The sequence below is a fragment of the Bos indicus x Bos taurus genome, chromosome 15 (assembly GCF_003369695.1).
Source record: "Bos indicus x Bos taurus breed Angus x Brahman F1 hybrid chromosome 15, Bos_hybrid_MaternalHap_v2.0, whole genome shotgun sequence".
In the NCBI taxonomy this organism is placed as follows: domain Eukaryota; kingdom Metazoa; phylum Chordata; class Mammalia; order Artiodactyla; family Bovidae; genus Bos; species Bos indicus x Bos taurus.
The window spans coordinates 59,756,538-59,765,635 of NC_040090.1; the positions used below are offsets into that span (position 1 = coordinate 59,756,538).

Genomic DNA, 9,098 nt, shown 5'->3' on the forward strand with positions numbered 1-9,098 from the left:
ACCAGGCTGGATGAAGCACAGTTCAGTTCAGTTCAGTTCAGTTGCTCAGTCATGTCCGACTCTTTGCGACCCCATGAACTGCAGCACGTCAGGCCTCCCTGTCCATCACGAACCCCCAGAGTTCACTCAAACTCACGTCCATTGAGTCGGTGATGCCATCCAGCCATCTCATCCTCTGTCGTCTCCTACTCCTCCTGCCCCCAATCCCTCCCAGCATCAGAGTCTTTTCCAATGAGGATGAAACACAAGCTGGAATCAAGACTGCCAGGAGAAATATCAATAACCTCAGAATCACAGATCACCACCCTTATGGCAGAAAGTGAAGAAGAACTAAAGAGCCTCTTGATGAAAATGAAAGAGGGGAGTGAAAAAGCTGGCTTAAAACTCAACATTCAGAAAACTAAGATCATGGCATCTGGTCCCATCACTTCATGGCAAATAGGTGGGGAAACAATGGGAACAGTGACAGACTTTATTTTGGTGCAGATGGTGACTGCAGCCATGAAATTAAAAGACGCTTTCTCCTTGGGAAAAAAAAAAAGCTATGACCAACCTACACAGCATATTAAAAATCAGAGACATTACTTTGCCTACAAAGGTCCATCTAGTCAAAGCTATGGTTTTTCCAGTAGTCATGTATGGATGTGAGAGTTGGACTATAAAGAAAGCTGAGTGCCGAAGAACTGATGCTTTTAAACTATGGTGTTGGAGAAGACTCTTGAGAGTCCCTTGGACTGCAAGGAGATCTAACCAGTCCATCCTAAAGGAGATCAGTCCTGAATATTCATTGGAAGAACTGATGCTAAAGCTGAAGCTCCAATACTTTGGCCACCTGATGAGAAGAACTGACTCATTTGAAAAGACCCTGATGCTGGGAAAGATTGAAGGCAAGAGAAGGGGTTGACAGAGGATGAGATGGTTGGATGCATCACCTACTCAAAGGACATGAGTTTGAGCAAGCTCCTGGAGTTGGTGATGGACAGGGAAGCCTTGCTGCTGCAGTCCATGGGGTCACAAAGAGTCGGACACAATTGAGTAACTGAAGTGACTGAACTGAGATAACCATCTCACTTCCAAACACTAGGAGTGTGCCCTGTACAGCACCCTCTCATCCTTGCCCTTGAAGACTTCCCATGGTTCCCCTTTCTTTTCATAAATAACTCTGATCTGCCTCTCAAGCTGGTGGAAAGCTGTGTGGGAACAACAAGCAAGAGAGAATTAAGGGCCTAAAGCATCTTATTTGCATTTGTCATGTTTCCATGTTTGCTGGGGAAGATTGAAGGCAAGAGGAGAAGGGGGTGGCAGAGGATGAGATGGTTAGCTAGCATCACCAACTCAATGGACATGGATTTGAGCAAACTCTGGGAGATAGTAGAGGACAGAGGAGCGTGATGTGCTGCAGTCCATGGGGTCGCAAAGAGTTGGACAGGACTTGGCGACTGAACAACACCAGCATGTTTGACTCACCCCCCAAATAATCACTTGTTGATCAACCTGCGTCTTTTTCCCTAATAACAAGGGTAAATAAGAGTTAGCTTATATAAAAATAGAAGGAATTCCATTTAGCTGTTCTGCTGGCACAATGCTTGGCATAAAGCAGGTGCTCAAAAATATTTGTTAACTGAATAAATTCATGAGTGATAAGACAGGGCAAGTTTTACAGTTGGGCAATACTGTGGAAAGAGCATTGGAATTAGAGAGAACCAGGTTCAAACTCTGAACCTACTCCTTCTCATGTGCCCTTGGGCAGGTAACATGACCCCTCTCAGCTTTAGTTTTTCTCACTAAAAAAACAAAGCTGAATAGCTCCACTCTTCAGTGCAATGGTGAGAACAACAGATTATGTGTATGCAAGACCATACACATAGCTCAGTGGATTAAAAATAGTAGCAACTTTTATGATTATTTTTTGGTAACATGGACCACTCAAACTCAGAAGGTTATGGAGAACATTATCAAAAAGAATGGACAATTCTCTCTCAGGATTATCTGATGACTGTCCTGCCTAGAGGCAAAAAGATGGATAGACAAAGATGTAAGTTGTTTGCCTGCCCTGGGATCCTAGGATTCTGGATTCCCACTGCCTCTGAAATGTGGTTGTTACCTGATGTCTGGGAGAGCCAGGTGTGTGTGTGTGCTAAGTCGCTTCAGTCATGTCCAACTCTTTGCGACCCCATGGACTGTGGCCCACCAGGCACCTCTGTCTGTGGGATTCTCCAGGCCAGAGTACTGGAGTGGGTTGCCATGCCCTCCTCCAGGGGGTCTTCCTGACCCAGGGATCAAACCTGCAGCTCTTGAGTCTCCTGCATTGGCAGGCGGGTTCCTTACCACTAGCACCAGGTGCTGAAGCATAAGAGAAGCAGACATGTCACACGGTATTCCAGGAGAGGTGGGGTCTGCAGCCCACTCCCTTCTCTCCTCCTCTTTCTCACATATATATAAAGACAGCCCCGCAGGACCACACCTAACCCAACAGACACTCTGTGGCCAGTGCAGCTTCTGGTAAGGGCTATGGGTTGTCTTAGATGCCAGAACATATTTTTCTTTGGAAGTTACCAGCCAAGTAATCCCTTAGAGGGCAGAGAACATGTCACCTCCCTTTAAAAATACCTCGTTGGCATCCTACACAGAGAAGATGCTTAGTAAGCACTTTCCTGATGACAAAGATGGGGAGCAGGGTGTTTCAACCCAGAGGCAGGTAACATGGGAGATTGTGGCAGGACGGGGTACACACTGGGTTGTGTGGAGGCAATGACACACGAGGCCTTTCTCCTTGGTGACAGCTCTAGGACCACAGGTGTTTTTCTTTTTCTTTCCTAAAAATTTTTTTATTGGCTGAGCCAGGTCTTCGTTGCAGCACACAAGATCATCGATGATCATTGCAGCATTCAGGAGCTTTAATTGTGGCATGTGGGATCCAGTTCCCTGACCAGGGATCGAACCTGGGGCGCCTGCATTGGGAGTGCAGAGTCTTAGCCATTGGACCACCAGGGGAGTTCCCCACAAGTATTTTTCCAAATGAGTGACCCCTGGCACCAAAGCCAACCAAATGAGTGTGACATCTCACAGTTACCAGCACGACTTCTCTGTTTTACTCACACCTTCTCCTGTTCTCTTTGGATCTCTAACTCCACCGCGCCTCTTCTTCTGCCTTCTTGCTCCTTCCAGCCTGTGACTTTGCTAGGCCTTTGGTGTCATCCGCTCACTCAGTCCCACGGATGGTTCGTGAGATGAGGTCTGACTTGAGAATCCCTCAGAGCCAAGGCCAAGTGAGAGGCAGCCTCCTGCATCGAGTGTGGGTGGGGGCTCAGATGCCAGCAATATCCCGCATCCCCAGCCCTCCAGCAGTAACGCTTGTGGGCGTCTTCTCTGTGACAAGGAGATGCTTGTCTGTCATGTACCATAATCTCATTAACTACAACACCTGGAAAACGTATGTCTTCTTCCCATTTTCCAGACTAGGAAAGTGAGTCTCAGACAAGGAGATGAGTTAAGACAGTGGTTGGAGCTTCAGCGAGTACTGGCGTCACTTGGAGGACTTGTTAAAGCTCAGATGGCGGGGTTCCAGCTTAAGTTTCCGACTCAGTGGGTCTGGAGTGGGGCCTGTTGACTGGTGTTTCAAGAAGTTCCTAAGCGATGCAGATGCTGCTGCTCAGGCACCAGAGTTTGAGGACCATTGATTTCGCGGCCAGGAGGCAGCAGGCCCGGGATTGAAACCCGAGACTTCTGATCCCAAGGGTGTGCCTTCCCGTCCACCTCAACTGGCTTTTCTCTGCCCAGTGTCTGGGTAGGATCTCCATCAGCACCCTGAGATCGCTCTACCTGAAAGTCAAGTAGGCCAGCTGGGCCACCATAAATCTTCAAGGCTCCCAGGAAATGGGGTGAAGCAAAAGCAAGCTCCGGTGAAAGCGAGAAGGCGTGGGGGCAGGACGCGGCCCGGTCGTGGTCCTGGCCCACTGGCCCCTGGGGCGTCTTTTACAGGGTGTTTTGTGAGTCAGTTTCCAGTGCCAATATCAGGCTGGATGGGGAGTCCAGGCCCGCCAGGGCCAACAGCAGCCTGGGCAGGCAGGCGGGGTGGTTTTAAACTGCTACTGTATTTAACTGTTAGCTACGCTCTTCCATTGGCTGCGTGATGGAGAAGGGGGAGGCGGGCAGGGCCCAGAATGAGCTGTGAGAAGTTGTATTTCTCTCCATTTGGGACTCACTGGGGATTCTGCACAGAGCAGCGCCTTGGGGCTCAGCCCTGGAGTTTATGTCAACCCCTGTGCTTGATGGGTTCGAGGTTCGTGCCTCGAGGTTCGTGCCTCGAGGTTAGTGGGACCCAGGAGGCTGGGGAACCCAGCTGCTCCCCGCACGCGTCTTGTCATTCCTGCAGGCAGGGATTGACTTTGACCTTTGTGGGTCCCGAAATAGAAGTCACAGCTAGTGTGAGGCACCATAAAGCTTCTTGGCAGCCACACACTGTCACCCAGCTCTTCAAGGCCTCGTCCTAGCAGAGGATATGCAAAAGGGCTGCCTGGAGGCAGAGGGATGGCCACAGAAATCTCTGCAGACACTGCCAGCTGGAAACCCCAAGGCCCTTGGGTCTCCTGGCTCTAAGGTGAGGGCAAGTGTCATTACGCCTGAGATCAGGGCGTAATCCAGACGCCCGTCCAACTCAGCCTCTGCTTTCCCTCCCACAAGCCTCCAACAGGAATCCAGGCCCACTCCTGCCTCAGAGCAATGTCACTCAACAGAACGTGGAGAATACCAGACTGAGGAAACCTCATCCCTAGAAAATGGTAGTCATGATCATCATTGCTGTCACTCATTCACAGCATACTAAGTGCTGGCTGCTGTTCACATATTGACTCATCTAATCGACTCAGTAAACGATGATGTGGGTACAGTTATTATCACCATTTTACAGATGGGAAAACTGAGGCACTGAGGGGTTGAGTAACTTGGCCGAGACCACAGGGTCAGAGAATGAGTGAACCTGGATTTGAACCTAGATGGTTTGGCTCCAAGATCCAGACCCTTGGCCTCTTCTTTATCCTGCAGCCTCACCTCCGCCCCTGCCAACCACTGCGGCTGCCTAGACTGGCCTCGGAACTCCAGACCCCGGGTCCTCCAGTTATGTGGCCCTGACCACCCGTGTTCACGTGCCACATAGAGATATGTCACTTTGTAGGAAATGAAACGGTGGGAAAATGACAGTGGGAACAGAGGGCTCTTAGAGAAGCCCAGGGAACAGAGGCTGTGGGTGGAACAGAAATCAGCAGGACTTGGGGTCAGAAGACCTTACTTCTCAACCTGCTGCCTGAGTGACCATGGCAAGGGCTTTAGATTCTGACCCCCAAATTCATATGTTGAAGCCTAGTTTGCTTTTTGGAAGTGGAACCTTTGGGAGGTAATTAGATGGTGGAGGGTGGAGACCTCATGAATGGGACTAGTGCCCTCATAAGAAGAAACATGAGACACTGCCTCTCTCTTGGCCCTGTGAGGACATCGAGAAAGCAGCTATCTTCAGACATGTACCTGCAGATGACTTGATCTTGAACTTCCCAAGCTTCCAGAACTCTGAAAAATGAATTCTTGTTGTTGAAACCACCCAGTCTATGCTAGCTCTGTTACAGCAGCTCACACAGTAACAGAGAGTTACTTAATCCCTTTGGGTATCGGTTTCCTTATACATAAAAGGAAGAAAACTCTGTTACGTGGCTGAATAATGCCCCTCCCACCAAAGTCATATGTTGAATTCCTAATCCCTAGGAGAAGGAAATGGCAACCCACTCCATTGTTCTTGCCTGGAGAATCCCAGGGACGGCGGAGCCTGGTGGCCTGCCGTCTGTGGGGTCTCACAGAGTCGGACACGACTAAAGCGACTTAGCAGCAGCAGCAGCAGCAGTACCTCAGAATGTTACTTTACTTGATGGGTTTGTAAATGGGGGCCTTTAAAGAGATAATTATAGTAAATGAGCCCTAAGCCAGTATGACTGGTATCTTTATAAGAAGAGAGATTAATACATGGACATGCACAGAGGGAAGAGCATGTGAAGACATAGGGAGGAGAATTCGCCATCTGTAAGCCAAGAACAGAGGCCTCAGAAGAAATCAACCTTGCTGACATCTTGACCTTGAACTTCTAGTCTCCAGAACTGTAAGTAAACCTCAGGTGCTTGGGTCACCCTATCTGTGGCACTTGGTTCTGGCAGCTCCAGCAAACAAACACAGCTCCAGCAAAAACATAAAAACAGCTCATGGAGGTGCTGGGGGACCTGGATGGCAGACCGGAAGTGAAGTCTCTTGCCACCGTAAGTGCCCAGGTCAGGAGCTGTAAGAGGAGGTCAAGTGTGAATGCAGAAAAAGAAACCGCCTTTATCTGGAGGCATCAGGAATGGGAGATTCAGGATGCTGGGCAAGGAGCAATCCAGGAAGCAGAGGAAAAGGGGCATTGCTGGACATGGGAGGCCTGGATTCCATAGCAGCCAACCAAAAAGGACTGATTTTTCCAGGGCCAGAGAGGGATCATTTGATGGATCAGCTTCATTCATTTATTCATTCATTTCTTCAACTAACCATTATTGAAGGTCTACAGTTAGTGGGCACCCAGCCTACCCTGAGAGCATCAGGGAAGGCTCCTAGGAGACAGCGGCTCCTGATCTGAATCCGAAAGAACAACAAGGAGGAAGCCAGATGAAAGAAGCGGGTGACAACTGTGTCCACGTTAGGTTTGGACTGAGAGGAAGACCAGGTGCAGACCCCACTTGGGGAGGTAAATCAAACAGGGTGTTCTTACTCATCAGCTAGGAAGGAAGTCAGGACACACGGCAGAGACACCAAAAACCTTCCATAGGACAGTGGCCCAGAGTTACAGGGGAAGACTTCTGTGTAAATAAGGGTTCCATTGGATTTTCTGGAAGCCTGTCTCCTTCCAGACAAGTACATATCTCTAGGTTTTATGGGTTTGAAACGTGGAAGTTTGGAAGGGCTCTCTTTGAGAAAAATAATGCAATTATAAATACATGATTAGGTGCACAGTGAATACTAGAATGAAAAAAAATCAGAGAAAATTATGCATTTTAAAAAGCTGGCATATTAAGCAAACATTAATCTTTGCCTGGTTCTTGTGCAAAAATGCAGTCCTGGAATTCAGCTTCCAGTAAGTCACATATCTGTATCTAGACCCAAGACTAGAGCATCGGCTTGTAACCTACACAGCATTCTCATAGGAGATTCCCTTTGCCTGGACCAAGTGCGTCTCAAACAGTGGCTACTACATGTACACAGTACACTGAGGCACAGTCTACACTTGATTCAGAGTCTCCAGCATAGCCTGGTCGTGTGTATTCCTGGGCTCTGTGCATGGAACTGGAACATGGAGCTAGCAGGACCTGAATGAACTAGCAAGCCTTAGACCTGCAGAGCATTTGGGGAACTTTGTGCAAAGACCTAGGGAGGTGGTGGCACAGTCCTTTTGAAGGACAACCGGGGCAAAGAGGTAAGAGAAGGTATGACAAAGTAGTGGAGGGATTAATCGTAAATGATTTTGAATAAATACTAAAGAGTTTTAATTTTATCCTGAAGACAATGGGAAGTTATTGAAGAAACCTAAACATGTAAAAGACACACTCAGATTATGTTTGGGAAAATCACTCAGAAAATAGTATGGAAGGTCAAGGAAGTAATCAAAGTTCTCCAGATAACTCTCCCTCTATCTATAAACGGACTTCCCTGGTGGCTCAGACGGTAAAGTGTCTGTCTACAATGCGGGAGACCCGGGTTCGATCCCTGGGTCAGGAAGATCCCCTGGAGAAGGAAATGGCAATCCACTCCAGTACTATTGCCTGGAAAATCCCATGGACAGAGGAGCTTGGTAGGCTACAGTCCATGGGGTTGCAAAGAGTCGGATGACTGTACTCTTTCTGTGTAAAGAGATTTATCTTAAGGTGTTGGTTGATAGGATTAGAGAAGCTGAGAATTTCTAACATCTACAGTTGCCATGCTGGAGATCCAGAAGAGTCAGTGTGCAGATCTGATTGGAAAGCCAGCAGACTTAAGATCCAGGAAGAGCTGATGTTTCAGTCTGCGTTCTGAAGACCAGACAAAACAATATCCCAGCTCATGCACTCAGGCAGGAGTTCCCCTTTATCCATGGAAGTGTCAGCCTTTTGGTCTATTCAAACCTTCAACTGATTGGATGAGGCTCACCCACAGTAGGGAGGGCAATCCACTTTACTCAGATCTAACAATTCAAAAGTTAATCTCATCCAGAAGCACCTTCACAGACACACCCAAAATAGTATTTGCCCAAATGTATAGGCACCCTGTGATCCAGTTCATTGACATATAAAATTAATCATCTCACAAAGAGAAATGACAGAGGCTTGGATGAGAATAGTGGCTACAGCAATACAGAGGAAATTATGGATCAGAAAATTGTTAACAAGTTGAATGGGATTTGGTGGCCAGTTAGTTTTGAAAGATGGAGGAGAGGGTCTGTGATAACACCTGGGTTTTGGTTTGGGGAGCCTAAGTGAAAGGTAGTTCTTTTTACTGTGATAATGTCATCTGGTTGTCCCTTAGCTTCACCAGTTCATGGGGACAAATGCTATCACATTAACAGGATAACGATCAATTTCACTAACTCAAAGCCCCACCTACAGATGGTTGCAAAGTTTTCCCAAAGAACTCCTGGCATCTTAAAAAGTCTGACCCACATTCATGAATCCATCTGAGTCACTAGATATGGACGCTACCTCTGCAGGACACAGATCCATTGTGCCTGCCCTCTCATTGGCACCAGCAGCCTCATGGAGCTCTGCCCAGGTATGCAGAAGCTGTAGGGGGTTCACGGCCATGTGGCCCCCTGCTGGGAGGTCAGAGGGGAGCACTCCTTCCCCTTTGACAATGAGACTGTCATAGACCATATAGCTTTCACAGTGAGATTCTTTTTGTTTAAAAAGGACTTCCATAGCAGATTTATTCATAGCTCAGAGTGGATATAGCCCAATGTTCATCACCAGAAGATTGGAAAGCAAATCATGGTGTGTCCTTCCAATGGAATACAATGTTTTACATACAAAAGTACAAATTGCTGGGAGTCCCTGGGAGTC

The 9,098-nt window shown here is 47.9% G+C and overlaps 1 non-coding gene across 1 annotated transcript; it reads right to left on the reverse strand.

Moving 5' to 3' along the window:
- Positions 1–2,921: 2,921 nt before the first annotated feature.
- TRNAG-CCC lies at positions 2,922–2,994 on the reverse strand. Its single transcript has one exon. It is a non-coding gene; the product is annotated as a tRNA-Gly (tRNA).
- Positions 2,995–9,098: the final 6,104 nt, after the last annotated feature.